This window comes from Arvicola amphibius, chromosome 9 (assembly GCF_903992535.2).
Source record: "Arvicola amphibius chromosome 9, mArvAmp1.2, whole genome shotgun sequence".
Classification (NCBI taxonomy): domain Eukaryota; kingdom Metazoa; phylum Chordata; class Mammalia; order Rodentia; family Cricetidae; genus Arvicola; species Arvicola amphibius.
In genome coordinates, this window is record NC_052055.2 from 113,521,903 (window position 1) to 113,535,099 (window position 13,197).

Below are 13,197 nucleotides of genomic sequence, written 5' to 3' on the forward strand. Positions count from 1 at the left end.
CCCAATATATGACTAACATTCTTACAGTTAGGTTTTATGAGGGACCAACTTAATTGCCTGCTTGACAGGATCTAAAATCATTTAGGAGACAAATTTCAGGGCATTTCTCTGAGGGAGTTTCTAGATAGACTTCGCTGAAGTGCCCACCATATATGTGGACAGCAGACGGAAGGTGAAGGAGAGAGTGTGCACCAGAAGTCATTGTTCCGAATTTCCTGAGTTTGGAAGCAACACAGCCATCCTTCTCAAACTTCTGCCACCTTGTCATCCCTGCCATCATGGAATATACTCCCAGTGTGCCAAAAGAACCCTTTCTTCCTTAAGCAATGAGAAATGTAATTCATCATATACAATTGAACACTTGAATGTCTTACAACTGGTAAAATACTTAAGGGTTACTTGGAAGATTCTATTTTTACTTTGATCACATCAACTGTTTCACTCTGTGAGGTCCTTTGTACTGAATTAAAGATACTTTATCTTATAAAAGCATGTCTAAAATATTCAATGTTATTTCCAACATTGCATGTGCTTCAGGGTTAATTCAAATTTTTGTTTGAGGGATTCACTTACAGACAATTGACCTCCTTATGTACAAGATGAAAAGTCTTTGTCTAATTTTCAGCCTGAGCCTACAGGAAGGAGTGGATGAAATAAGCTAATAAGGCAAAATATTAATTATTAAAAGGTCATGGTCATTTGAGAATGCTTGGTTCTTTTCCAAATCATAGAAGTTAAAAATGGAAGTCTTTGACATATTGAAGGAGAACATGATTCAGATACTGTAAGTTGAAATCCAGACAAGACACCTCTACCCCTTATGGAAAGAAATCATTGCCTTCAAACCAAGGACACAGAATTGGCAAGACAAGTCAAAATAAGTCACTTTCATGAATGGTACTCTTACTGCACCTGAGGACTAGACACAGGTCTTGCTCTGTTTCTCAGTAGCTCTGTTTTCCTATGACCCCTACCCCAGTTACATTAATGTCATTCCTATGGGTCCCAGAGCCTCCGATGTACCTTCATTAATTAGGACTTTTATTAAATACAAAAAATGAGGTTTAAAGATCAAATATTCTTCAACATAATAGCCTTTGGAGTTATACACAATCTCAAATTTTATATCAAACCAAAATAATCAAATAAGGGCACAGAGGAACTACACAGATATTAGGACATACTTATCATGTACAGAATTTGTCATTAAAATAACTTGGAAGCACATAAGTATTTATAAAATTCATGATATAATGGAGACCTGAATTCTAAATTTAAAACTGTGGTGTAGCCCATATAGCAAATAAGTATGAACTTCACCTGTACAACCATTTTATTTATTTGCATGTTATATTTTAGCATTCATGGTTTTCTGAGGCTCTAATATCTATAACTGATATAAAAATTCAAACTTTGAATCCTATTCAATTCAGGTTAGTTAAAATTTAGTTAAGATTTATTGAGAAATAAATTTTTTATAATTTCCAAATTCAAATGCCAGAATAATGGTACTTAAATGTGTGAGAAGATCATATCTGCACATCGTCTGGACAAAGTTCATCAGAAGGTGTGGAAGGACGTTACAAGGAGTCTTTGTGTTTATTATTCTTATTTTTATAAGGAAAGTCTTGCTATGTAGCTGTGGCTGTCCGGGAACTCATATGTAGACCAGGCTCACCTCAAACTTATAGAGATCCAAAGGCCTCTTCCTTCCTACTGCTGGGGATAAATGCCTGTGCCAACATACCTGCATGGCATTTGTGTTTATTCTTCCAGCTTTGCTTTGGGGATGAAAACGTTGCAAACAATATTAGCTGTCAGGTATAAATAATTTGGGGTGGAGAATCTGCTAGGTTTGATTTGGATTCCCAGAAAGCCAACTTAGAAATCAATTTCCATAACATTGTAAATAAAGACCAATTCTCCTAAGAAATCACAGCCCTTTATTTAAAACATCTTGTATCCCAGGCTTCACTACTTTGAGCAAATTTAGTGATAGGATCCCTACACAAATCACCCAAAATGTGGCTTTCACACTACTCATCCTGTACTTTCTAAAAGTGGCCAGAAAAGCATCAACTTAATACAAAGTGTTTAGACAGAACGAAATCAAAAGGGTAAGTTCGTAGCACTTATTATCCCAAAGTCATAATTAGCTTTGCAATAGAACTCTACACCCAAGAGTCATCACCTTGCTTCCCATGCTGTCTGTATTTGAACATGCGTACAGTAATGATGGGAGACAGGACTGTGGCACCAGTGTGTCGACTTCTCATCAATTTTAACATATTTTCTCAACTCAAAAGAGTAAGTAGTACATAATTTATAGCATTACCCCTTTCTATCTCTCAATATTTTCATTCAGCTTAAGTATGACAGCATCTGTTCATTTTTTGTCTTATTTAAACTCTGACTTACTGAATGTCAGTTAGGATAATTTATATTTAGTTATGACAGTGAGTTAAAATTCTTTTTAAATATTTACATGCCTATCTCTAAACCATTCAGTTCTGACTAAATATGTCTCTGCAAAAGAAACAAAACAAAACTCAAATGATGATAATTGTATGATAACAACAATAATAAGCCAGAAAATATGTTTCCTATCTTCCCAGGGTATATAGCAGCAGTAGAGAGTGGCCATTCTTGCAGCCCAAATCTTCCTTTGATTGCCATTTCAATCATGTGTAGTTGCTAAGTACAGTCTCTGCTCTTTGGTTGCCTCTCATTTCTTCTGTGAGATTCACCTGACAATTAGAGCACACAGAGTAGAGACACAGCTGGCTATAGATACTCCCTGCTCATCAGGATTTAGCTGGTGTAGGGATGCTAGTATTTTGATAACTTTTCCAGGTTTCATGCATTTAAGAAGCCTGACTGTGAAATGGGAGAAGTGTTTTTTCTACAACAAAATATTTCAGCATCAGGATGCTGCTCAACTCATTCTAGATCTCTAACTCTCTCCTATTAATCCCACCAATGAATCCATGTGCAGTCATTAGTTCTATCCCAGAGAAGTCATACCTAGTATCCATAATTGATCACATCACCCCAAAAAGGGATCCTAGCTCTTTTGTTTTTCTTAACTATGGAACCCCTATGTCTTAGTAAAGTCGCCTCCCCCCATAGCTGGGCCATTGCCAAGCATTTGTTGAATTTTTAGAGACAGAATACTGCAGAGACCTCTTTCTTCCATGTGCTACCATGCAGCTAAATGTGAGTAATCAGGGAGAAATTGTTCAGTGACCATACATTAGCAGATCCAGGATCCTAGTCTGGGTAGGCTGGAATTCTGCTCAGTACTGGGCCAGTATCATTCTTATAACAAGAGTTTTAAGACAGGATTCCCAACAGGCTAGACTTGGCCACCTGTCCCAGCATATGAATTAAAGCAATGTCAAAAAGTAAAGGGAGGAATGATTCCATGCTGTGAAGAAAAACAACTAACAGAATCCATTTATCTCAAATTCATTTTGGGAACATTGACATGAACTTTTGTCTTAGGTAAGGACAATGCTAAGCCCTGGGATGTAATTAAACAATCTTGGTCATTCCCTAAACTGGAGAAATTATTATCCCTGCCATGGCTTGCTTTAGAAGAGCAATCTGGTCCTCGTGAGATGATTGCTTCTGGGCCACAGTGCAGTCACCGTCACCCTCGTGGATAATTGCCCTCATTTGGGGTAGGCTGCCCCATGAAATTTTACTGTTCCTGGAGCCCAAAGTGACTTTAGACTTAATAACTTACTTTAGGCCTTTGGCCTTGAAAGGATGAGATAGGTTGGGTAATAATTCATCCTGTGTTTTCTTTCAGTTCCTGAACTCTGCCAGGCCAGGAACTGCACTTTTCACACCAGGTCGAGTTCTTTCTGTTCATTCTGTTCTACAGGTTTCCTACATTGAGGACTGGCTGTTGCGAACTGCTTGACTTTGTGTCTCTGACATGAAAAACATGATTGGGTATTGCTAGCCCATTATATTGAGTCTTGGGTTTTATTTTTTACATGTGATACATATAAATTTGCAGTATAACCCTTCTGTATTTCTGACACTGTGACAGAATGGAATGCTTACAAAATTACTCTGTTGTTAAATTTAACTAAAGTTAAATGTTCAAACACCTCTGTCATATATGTGTAAACATAAGATAATTTTAGATTCATTAATAACTGAAGATCAATGTGAGACTGAGTTTAGTTTGCTTTCAATGTTTTGTCTTTGTTTTTCTCTATGATGCTAGCAAAGCTCTTAACAGAAATAAAACCTAGAGAACTGTTCTTGCCTCATAATAAATTCTTGCCAAATATAATATTGATAAAATGGTACAATTATTTATATATTGCAATATTAATGAGACACAAACATTGTATTGGTTACCAGTAAATTTTAAATTTTAAAATTGAAATCAGCTGATATATATATATATATATATATATTCTTTTAAAGTAAGTAGACATTGTGATTATTAAAGGGTATAGCAAGAACAGAATAAAAATTTTAGGCCGTTCACCCACTTTTATTTCCTAAATGTTTGGGTCATTTAAAAAATTATGGTGTTTTGCCTATATGTATGTCTTTGCAGCACATACATGTGGTGCCTATAGGGGGCAGTAGAGGACATTACAACTCCTGGAACTGGACATAGTTATGCCGTGTCATGTGGGTGCTAGAAATTGAACACTGGTTCTCTGGATAAACAGCCAGTACCTTTAACCACTGAGCCACCTCTCCAGCCTTATTGTTCAGATCCTAATGTTTGGTCTGTACCAGACTCAAAGGAACAACTTAAAAGTATGTTGTGGTCTTCCACATAGCTTTCATTTATTAAAGAGTGGTCTCTCTCCTTCTGTCTTTTATACAGTCTCATTCTGAAATAGAGAAGTTTTGATATGCTTTAGAGAAGCAGAATATATTCATTAAATTTTCACCCCTTTACCACAAGACTCACAAGAAGTAACTTACAGGACAGGCTTATCTCTGAGTCCACAACTGAGGAAGTCATTGCCAAGAATGGCTGCTGGGCAGTGGATGTTAAGCAGCTTCTGATGCCCATTTCCTTGGCTACACCCCTCACAGTCTGATTCCCCCATGGCCTACTTCCTTCTGCTAGGTCCCAGCAAAGAAAGTATTCACAGCTTCTCAAAACACTGCCAACACTTTGAAAACACACAACCATATGGTGATAAGAGCCAATGCAGGAAAATTTATATACATATTTAACACTGTAAAACAGTATTTGAAGGCCAGTTCTAGCAAGATGCTTAAGTAACCATAAAGAAATGTATGCCATGGTCTCTCTTTGAAAAATATCTACCCCGCAAATGCTGGCATTTCTTCAGCAAGTCCCCAATTGGCTGAAACTTGCTCTACAGTAGCCTTAACCTCTGGTGAAACAAAAGGTGAGTGAGGTTTAAGAGTCTGAAGCCACCTGCACATAAGTAGGACACAGTGGTTTGACCGGATCCTGACTCGCGTTCTTATATCCTAACAAACCACTTAAAAGCCCTTCCTTCACTGGGATCATTCAGAGCTAATTCCTCTGGAATAGATTTTACTAGCAATGCTCACTGCTTCTACAAAGACACCCTTTTATACACCTAAGTCTTCCTCACTGTGTTTAATCCTCCTCAGGACTTCTTGATCTCTGATTTTTAAGTGATCATGCAGCCTTGTTATTTATATAAATTGATCAATTAATATTTTCTATGAAACTAAAAAGGCACTACTTTCCTTATACCACCTGTAGATAAGCTGAGTGGGGGATGATGAGAGGAACAATTGAATAAAGATAATGAATGTGTCCCAGGTATCCCATAATTCCTGAGATGTGCAATCTTGACTATGTTATCACATTTGTTTATACAGCTGAAAGTGAGCTCCATGCATGCTCTAAATAAGGCTTGTTATGAAGATCAAGTGGGAGAAGAATAGAATGATACATTATTATCGTTTTACCTAATAATAGGCTATATGAGTTCATTTAATTTCAATAGCTATTAGAATATTATTTGAATTCCCCTTGCCTTGCAAACAGTGCATTGTTATTCTGTCTAAATCTCTTTAAAGCTGAACAATACAAGTCCTATTTAGGACAACTTAGGACTTTAAATGTTTATTATACATACTAATTATTCTCGTTTCTTGCAACTTTTATCTACATAGTCCCTAAAGAAATTAAATTGGAATATCATAGTAAGTAATTTTAAAGAGCTTCTCCCATGAATTTAGAATGGAAACTGCACATCCACATTTGTTCATAATTCTTTAGCATGGTTGAGAATTACATAGAAGGCTTTGAAAAGTCAATGCACAGCCTCCACCGGCCTGTGGCACAGCATCTTGCCTGAGGGATGGCACTGACCCTGGTAGGGTCAATTGCTGTCTGTGAGCCCACAGGATCACATACTATACTATAAACTCAGCTTGCCTGTCTTTAAATTCTTATAATTTCAATTCTGTATTTCACTAGATTCTGATCTATATCTCCAAATGTTCAAAAATTTAATTTCACATGCCTAGGTTTTCAATGTTGTGATAAAACTCTTAGAACAATGTCAAAGCTGTAGCTCCTGGGACATTAAACCTGATTTTACCCTCAGAGAATTAATTCAGCACAGTTGTCTTTTTTACACACCCCCAAATGGAAGTTTCGCCTCAAAGTGGCTTTATATTTTACACTAGTTTAGTAGTATTGGTGATTGAACATACCAGATTACCCCAAAATACTTTATTGGCCAGACTATGCCCCAAATTGTGACTTCAAAAATTTAAATTTATTATTAAGTATGTATTGTGTATACCACTGGGTTTTATAAAAATAGTTCTTCCATATATGTCATAAATTTTGACCATATTCACCCAGTTCTTTTCCCCTTGGTTTTCCAATACCCCATTATTATCTTTCCATCTTCTAGTCTCATTTCTGCATTCATGTCTTTTGAACACATACACACATATGTACTTGTGTACATATGTCTGTATTTATATGTTGTATGCATCTATAAAGAATTTTATGACTAACAAATAAGAGGTTAATAAAGAAGCTGCTTCTGCCTCATCAGGGCAGTATATAGCCAGGCAGGAACAGGTATAGAAAGAGAGTAAGTGGAGTCAGAAAGACCCCATGTCGCTGCCAAAGGAGATAGACACCAGACCCTTAACCAGTAAGCCACAGCCTTGCATTGATACATAGATTAATCAAAATGGATGTAAGAGTTAGTTAATAAGAAGCCTGAACTAATAGGTCAAGCAGTGTTATAATTAGTATATATTATATATATATATATAATTAGTATATATTAATACCTGTGTGATTATTCCTGTCTGAGCTGCCGGGTAATGAAAGAGCATTCTCCATTTACAAGGAAACTTTATATCTGCCTTTTCATGCCTGGAATGTTTCACTTAACATGAAGGTTTATTTTTCTTATGTCTTCTAGCAAGGGGCACAATTTCTTCTTCTTTATGTTGAAAAAAATTCCATTGCTTGCATTCTCCACTTCTTTAAAATATTCATCTTTGACAAACACCTAGGCAGATTATGCAGATTATGCAGCTTGGATACTGTGAATTATACTGCAATAGCCATGAAAGTCATAGGCATTCCTGAGACTTTGTGGTCTGGTATCTTGCAGAGCATTCACCTATATACGTTTAGCGGTAGCAAATCACGGTCACATGGTACTTCTAGCTTCACTTTGAATGTGTGGGTGGCTGGCATACATCTACACTCTGAATACATGTGTTTTGACACACAGTCAACTATTATTGATCTTTATGAGCCATATACCTTGTTTTATGTTACTGAGTTTCTCATTGTAACATGGACCTAAAAGATTGGGTCTCTTCCTTCCTGTCTCTGGGATCACAAGTGGGATCACCAGGCCTAGCATTTTATATAGGTCTTGGGTGTAGAACTCCGGGCCCCATATTTGAACGGCAAGCAACTACCCACTGGAGTAGCTCTCTAGACCTTAACTTTAAAAAATCTTTTTTATTGAACAAAATTTCTTTTCTCATTCAGTATAATATTAATACAGTTTCTCCTCCCTCTCCTCCTCCCAGATGGCCCCCTTTTCTCCCATTCATATCTACTCATTTTCTGTTTCTTATTAGAAAAGAACAGGCTTCTAGGATATGACAACCAAACATAACAAAATGAAATATAATAAGATAAAACAAACCCATATTTTTGAAATTGGACTAGGCAAGTCAACAGAAAAGTACAACAGCCCATCGTAGAAAACACAAGAATTAGAGACCCCCTCATATATTGATCCAGGAGTCCCATAAAAATACTAAATTGAAATCTGTAAGATTTAACTTTCATGAGGAGCCTCTACACTCTGGTTTCCATACCAAATGAGGTGGATTTCCAGGCTGCAACCTTTGATTTTGGTCACAGCCTTTTACTGGGGCTACCTTTTAGTTCCATGTGTACTAATATTATTAGAGATCAAGACAGTCTGTTAATTTATCCTGATGAGAATTCACAGCCCACTAATTCAGGGGGAGGAGGCAGGTAGATGAAATGTTTGCTGTCCTGTAGATGGAATCAGGACTGAGTGGACAGGAAACATAACGAGGGAAGTGAGTAGACCTGATCAGCAGCTGAAGATTGAAGCTGTGCTTTAAAAATACCTTAAAAGCGAAATTCCTACTCTATTTCAAAATAGACCAAAGGCAACAGACAGGGGGAGAAAAGTAAGTGATTTGAAAGGACAGTAAATCTGAAACTCATAAGCAATTTGTTAGAAATTTTGTAATTAACATTGTACCTCTCTTTACATCAGCTGGCTGCAAAGTTGGTAATGATCCACCTAGCAAAGGTGACTCAGATGTCTTTGTTCCTGTAGAACACGAAAAAGGAACATTTTCAATGTGGCTGTCAAAAAAGAACACAAAATACCAGAAAAAAAGGCATAATTAGCAATTAAGTTAAAGTAACCAGAGTGTACCAGCCCTTGTCAATGGGGAGGTTTTACTTTTGTTGCTGTCTGTAGTCAGTAATCACATGTGGATGAGCCTTTTAAAACCTAGTCTGGGTGGCTCACTGCATGCTGTTTTATTGTTTTCTGCTTGCCAGCCTGCACATTTGCCTGTAAACAGTTCCCATCTGCTCTGTGTAATTTACTGATTACTTGAAGGCCTGGTGGCCTCCTTGTTTATCTTAAAAACACAATGGAAGGTCCAGGAAAATGTTCGGTGTGTATAGGTTCTCACAGCCACACCTGACTATCCGAGTTCAATCCTTGGAACTCATGTGGTGGAAGGAGAAAACGGACTCTCATAAATTGTGAGATTGCAAATGTACTACATAAGTGTGTACTCACTAACAAGCACAATAAATAAATGGAAAATAATTAAATATAACATCGCAACAGAAAGCCCAATTTACATGGAAAACCTGGATTCTAAATTTTTATTTAGAAATAAAATAATTTTCATTTAGAAAAGTTCCTCAAAAATAGTTATTGATCCCTTAAAAATATTAAACACTGAACAAAATCTATTTAAAATGCTTCATAAGATTCTTTGCATTTAGGTCTTAGAAGCCAGGCATGGAGACACACACATGAATCCCTCAAATGACACAGGAGGATCTTGAGTTTGGGGCCATTGTATGCCACAGAGCAATGACAAATCTAGACTAATTGCATACTAAAATTATTTCTCAAACAGAAAATAAGCCAACAGAAGATTATCGTGTCATATAGTTTGGTGAAATTTCCTTGACAGTTTTTAAACCCTTGACATACTTCACTGCTTTTCCTTCCTTGCCAAAGACAGGGTCAGGCTAACCGGGTTTATCATGAGTCCTTGCCACAGAATGATCCCTGCTTACAAACAACTACCGCTCCCCATTCTCTTCAGTGTTGCTCTCGATTGCACGATCAATTCGATTGGTTATCTGCTGAGTAAATAACAGGCTGAATAATTAGACTTCAAAGCCCTGAGGAAAAATCCCAAGAGCTTTCTGCTTTTAGATGAGGAGACTCAATAACAGGGATTGAAAGATTAATGTGTTGTGTAGGTATAGCAATCATTAAGAGTTCTGGTGCAGATAGGTGATGTTTCCAGTGAATGTCTGTGGATATTTTATAGATATAGATATAGATATAGATATAGATATAGATATAGATATAGATATAGATATAGATAGATATAGATGATATAGATGTAGATGTAGATGTAGATGTAGATGTAGATATAGATATAGATATAGATATAGATATAGATATAGATAGATATAGATGATATAGATGTAGATGTAGATGTAGATATAGATATAGATATAGATATTGATATTTGTTGTTGTCATTGGAGAGTTGTTTAATTTTTCTACTGTCACTCCTAGAAGGCTTCACCTGAGTAATCAAGCATATTTCCCTCCTTTTATGTACTGTAACATGTGTTTTTGCCTAACATAGGTAGACCTCACACATTCAATTGATTGATTTCTGTTAGGCAGACTCATACCCAGAGAGGCCCATAACATCTTTAAATTTTCTTTGAATTAGTTATTTTAGAGAATCAGGCCTTTGATAAAGGCAAAATTATTCTAAAAAGCAAGTAGAATAGTATTTATCCAGTATTATATAAGCAATTTCAAATGATAATTGAAATGCTTGCATGTAACTGTAAACTGTGCTTTAGGCCGGGCAGTGGTGGCACACGCCTTTAATCCCAGAACTGGGGAGGCAGAGGCAGGTGGATCTCTGAGTTCAAGGCCAGCCTGGTCTACAAGAGCTAGCTCCAGGACAGGCTCTAGAAACTACAGGGAAACCCTGTCTCGAAAAACCAAAAAAAAAAAAAAAAAAAAAGAAACTGTGCTTTCATTTCCAATCTGTCCAGTACTGAGTAATCACACAGCAACTTATATTAATTACAAACCGTTCAGCCTATTAGCTCAAACTTATTATTAACTAGCTCTTACAACTTAAATTAAACTATTTCTATTATTCTATATTTTTGCCCTGAGGTTCATAGCTTGTTACCTCACATCTTGCTTCTCCTGCATCTGTTCATGCTTCCTTCAACTGAGCCTTCTTTCTCTATCTCTACTTGAATTTCTCGCCTAGCTATATTATATCCTGTCATAGGCTAAAGCAGCTTCTTTATTATCCAATGGTAATAAAACATATTTACAGAATATAGAGGGGTATCCCATGTCACTTGCATTCTGACAGTGTAGCCTTCAGGAAGTCTGGGTTCCCCATGTCAATATCCGTTACTCACTTGAGTTAATCAGCTATGGTAAGCTCTGGTACTGCGTGATGTCAGAATGGGAAGAAATGCTGAGCATAAGCCGAGAGATCGACCTTACGAGCACAGGTGCTTTCCCAGTGTTGCTAAGGATACCTATTCCTCCAGCAAGGCAGGGGCAGGACACACCAAGCTGCACCATGAGTGATTCATGGTTTTATAGACAGAATTTACTTTTACAACTAAAGAATAAAAAACGTGTCTGCTTTGTCAATTACGGACGTCAGCACAATCTCCTCCACAACCTGACGTTGTCTGCAGACACAGACATGATGCATGGATGGGATTTCCGTAAAGCACTTGATGTGATCCTTGGACGACTCAAAGATGAAATACTGACAGCCTGGGAGTTATTCATTGCAGAGGAAAATGCATCATTATGGGGCTTGCAGCCAATACTCACTGAATCTTACTATGTAGACAACTGGTGTTATTTTTGAACTGTTCAAACCATACATGTTTTCTTTTTCTTTTTTTTTTTTTTAGACATAAAGCTTTATTAAAGGAGAGAGGGAGAGGGAGAGAGAGGAAGAGAGAGAGAGAAAGAAAGAGAGAAACAGAGAAGGGGGAAAAGAGGCAGAAGCAAAGCTGCCTCTCTGAGAGGAAAATGGAAAAGAGGCAAACCATACATGTTATTAGCCATTCATTCTTCAAATTATAAATGATGGCAGGTGCCTCTTGGGGGCATGTGGTATATTCTAGAACACAAGCGGCATTTCAGGTGCTTCAGATGTCTGTTCTGAAGACAGAGTTGTCAGACAGAAATGTCATCCTATTTCAAGGCCACTCAGAAAGTCAGGCATCCAGAGTGATTTAGGATTACTTTTATGGACATCAAATGCAGGATTTTATAAATACAGTGGATTAGGTTTTTTATTACAAAGAATCCACACTAAGTCCATCTGTGTTTATTATATGTGTGTATATGCTAGAAAAGTTCAATGCAGATACATATTTAGTTACTTGAAAATATTTCTTGCCATTGTTGATTACAAAGAACTATTAGGGGGAAATAATGTCTGCCCATGAAAATAAAAAGGTCAGGGTTAACACCATGGTCTCATTCTTTTTCACTGATTGCTTTATGATGTCATTTCTAAAGTATTTTATACTATACAAAGTAGTATTGTTATATAGAACACTGAATGTATACATATACATACATATGAAGAGGGACGTTTAAAAGAAATGCCACACCAGCTTAGAATTGAGTATAGTGGAGGGTTATTTACTTAGGGATAGACTCCACAGATTACAGTCCTCTGCTCAAACGAGGAAGATCAACTGAATCCCACAGCAGGAAGAGAGGCCAGTCATGTGCTTCACATAGGCATTTATAGTATAAGAGTGGGTGGGTAACTTAAAGGCTACCAGCTGAAGAATTTCCTACAGCACCTCCTCCTTTTGTTTAAATAAGAAAGTTCTAAGCCTAATACAAAATTATGTACAATAAGAAAAAAATATATATCAGTTATATATATTAGAATTACAACAGCATAAACAATATAAAGGCAAGAAACGTGATAAATTTTTCAATAATTATCATATCATAAGGGGTTTAAGCTTGTATTATAAATAACTTGGCCAAGTCATGAGAAGAAAGTAACTACGACTATCTAGTCTTTAACCCCATCAAAGACCCTAGAAGGGAAATAATATTACTTGAGTAAGCAGGAAGTGCAATCAAGTAACTTCCAAAATGTGCAACAAATGACTAGCTACCTGGGCAGTCACCCAAAGTCTCATTTGCAGTGTTGAAGCAACCAACTTTGGCTAAGGCCTAGAGTAACAGACACACCATTTTTCAGAGGCACGAAATTTTTCAAAACCATCTTGCCCTGTCTTGGCAAGATTTGAAAGTCTTTTTTCTTGTATCCTGCTTGTCCTTTCTGGACATTGTGTACTTTGTCAGTGGTCAATACATGGACAGTT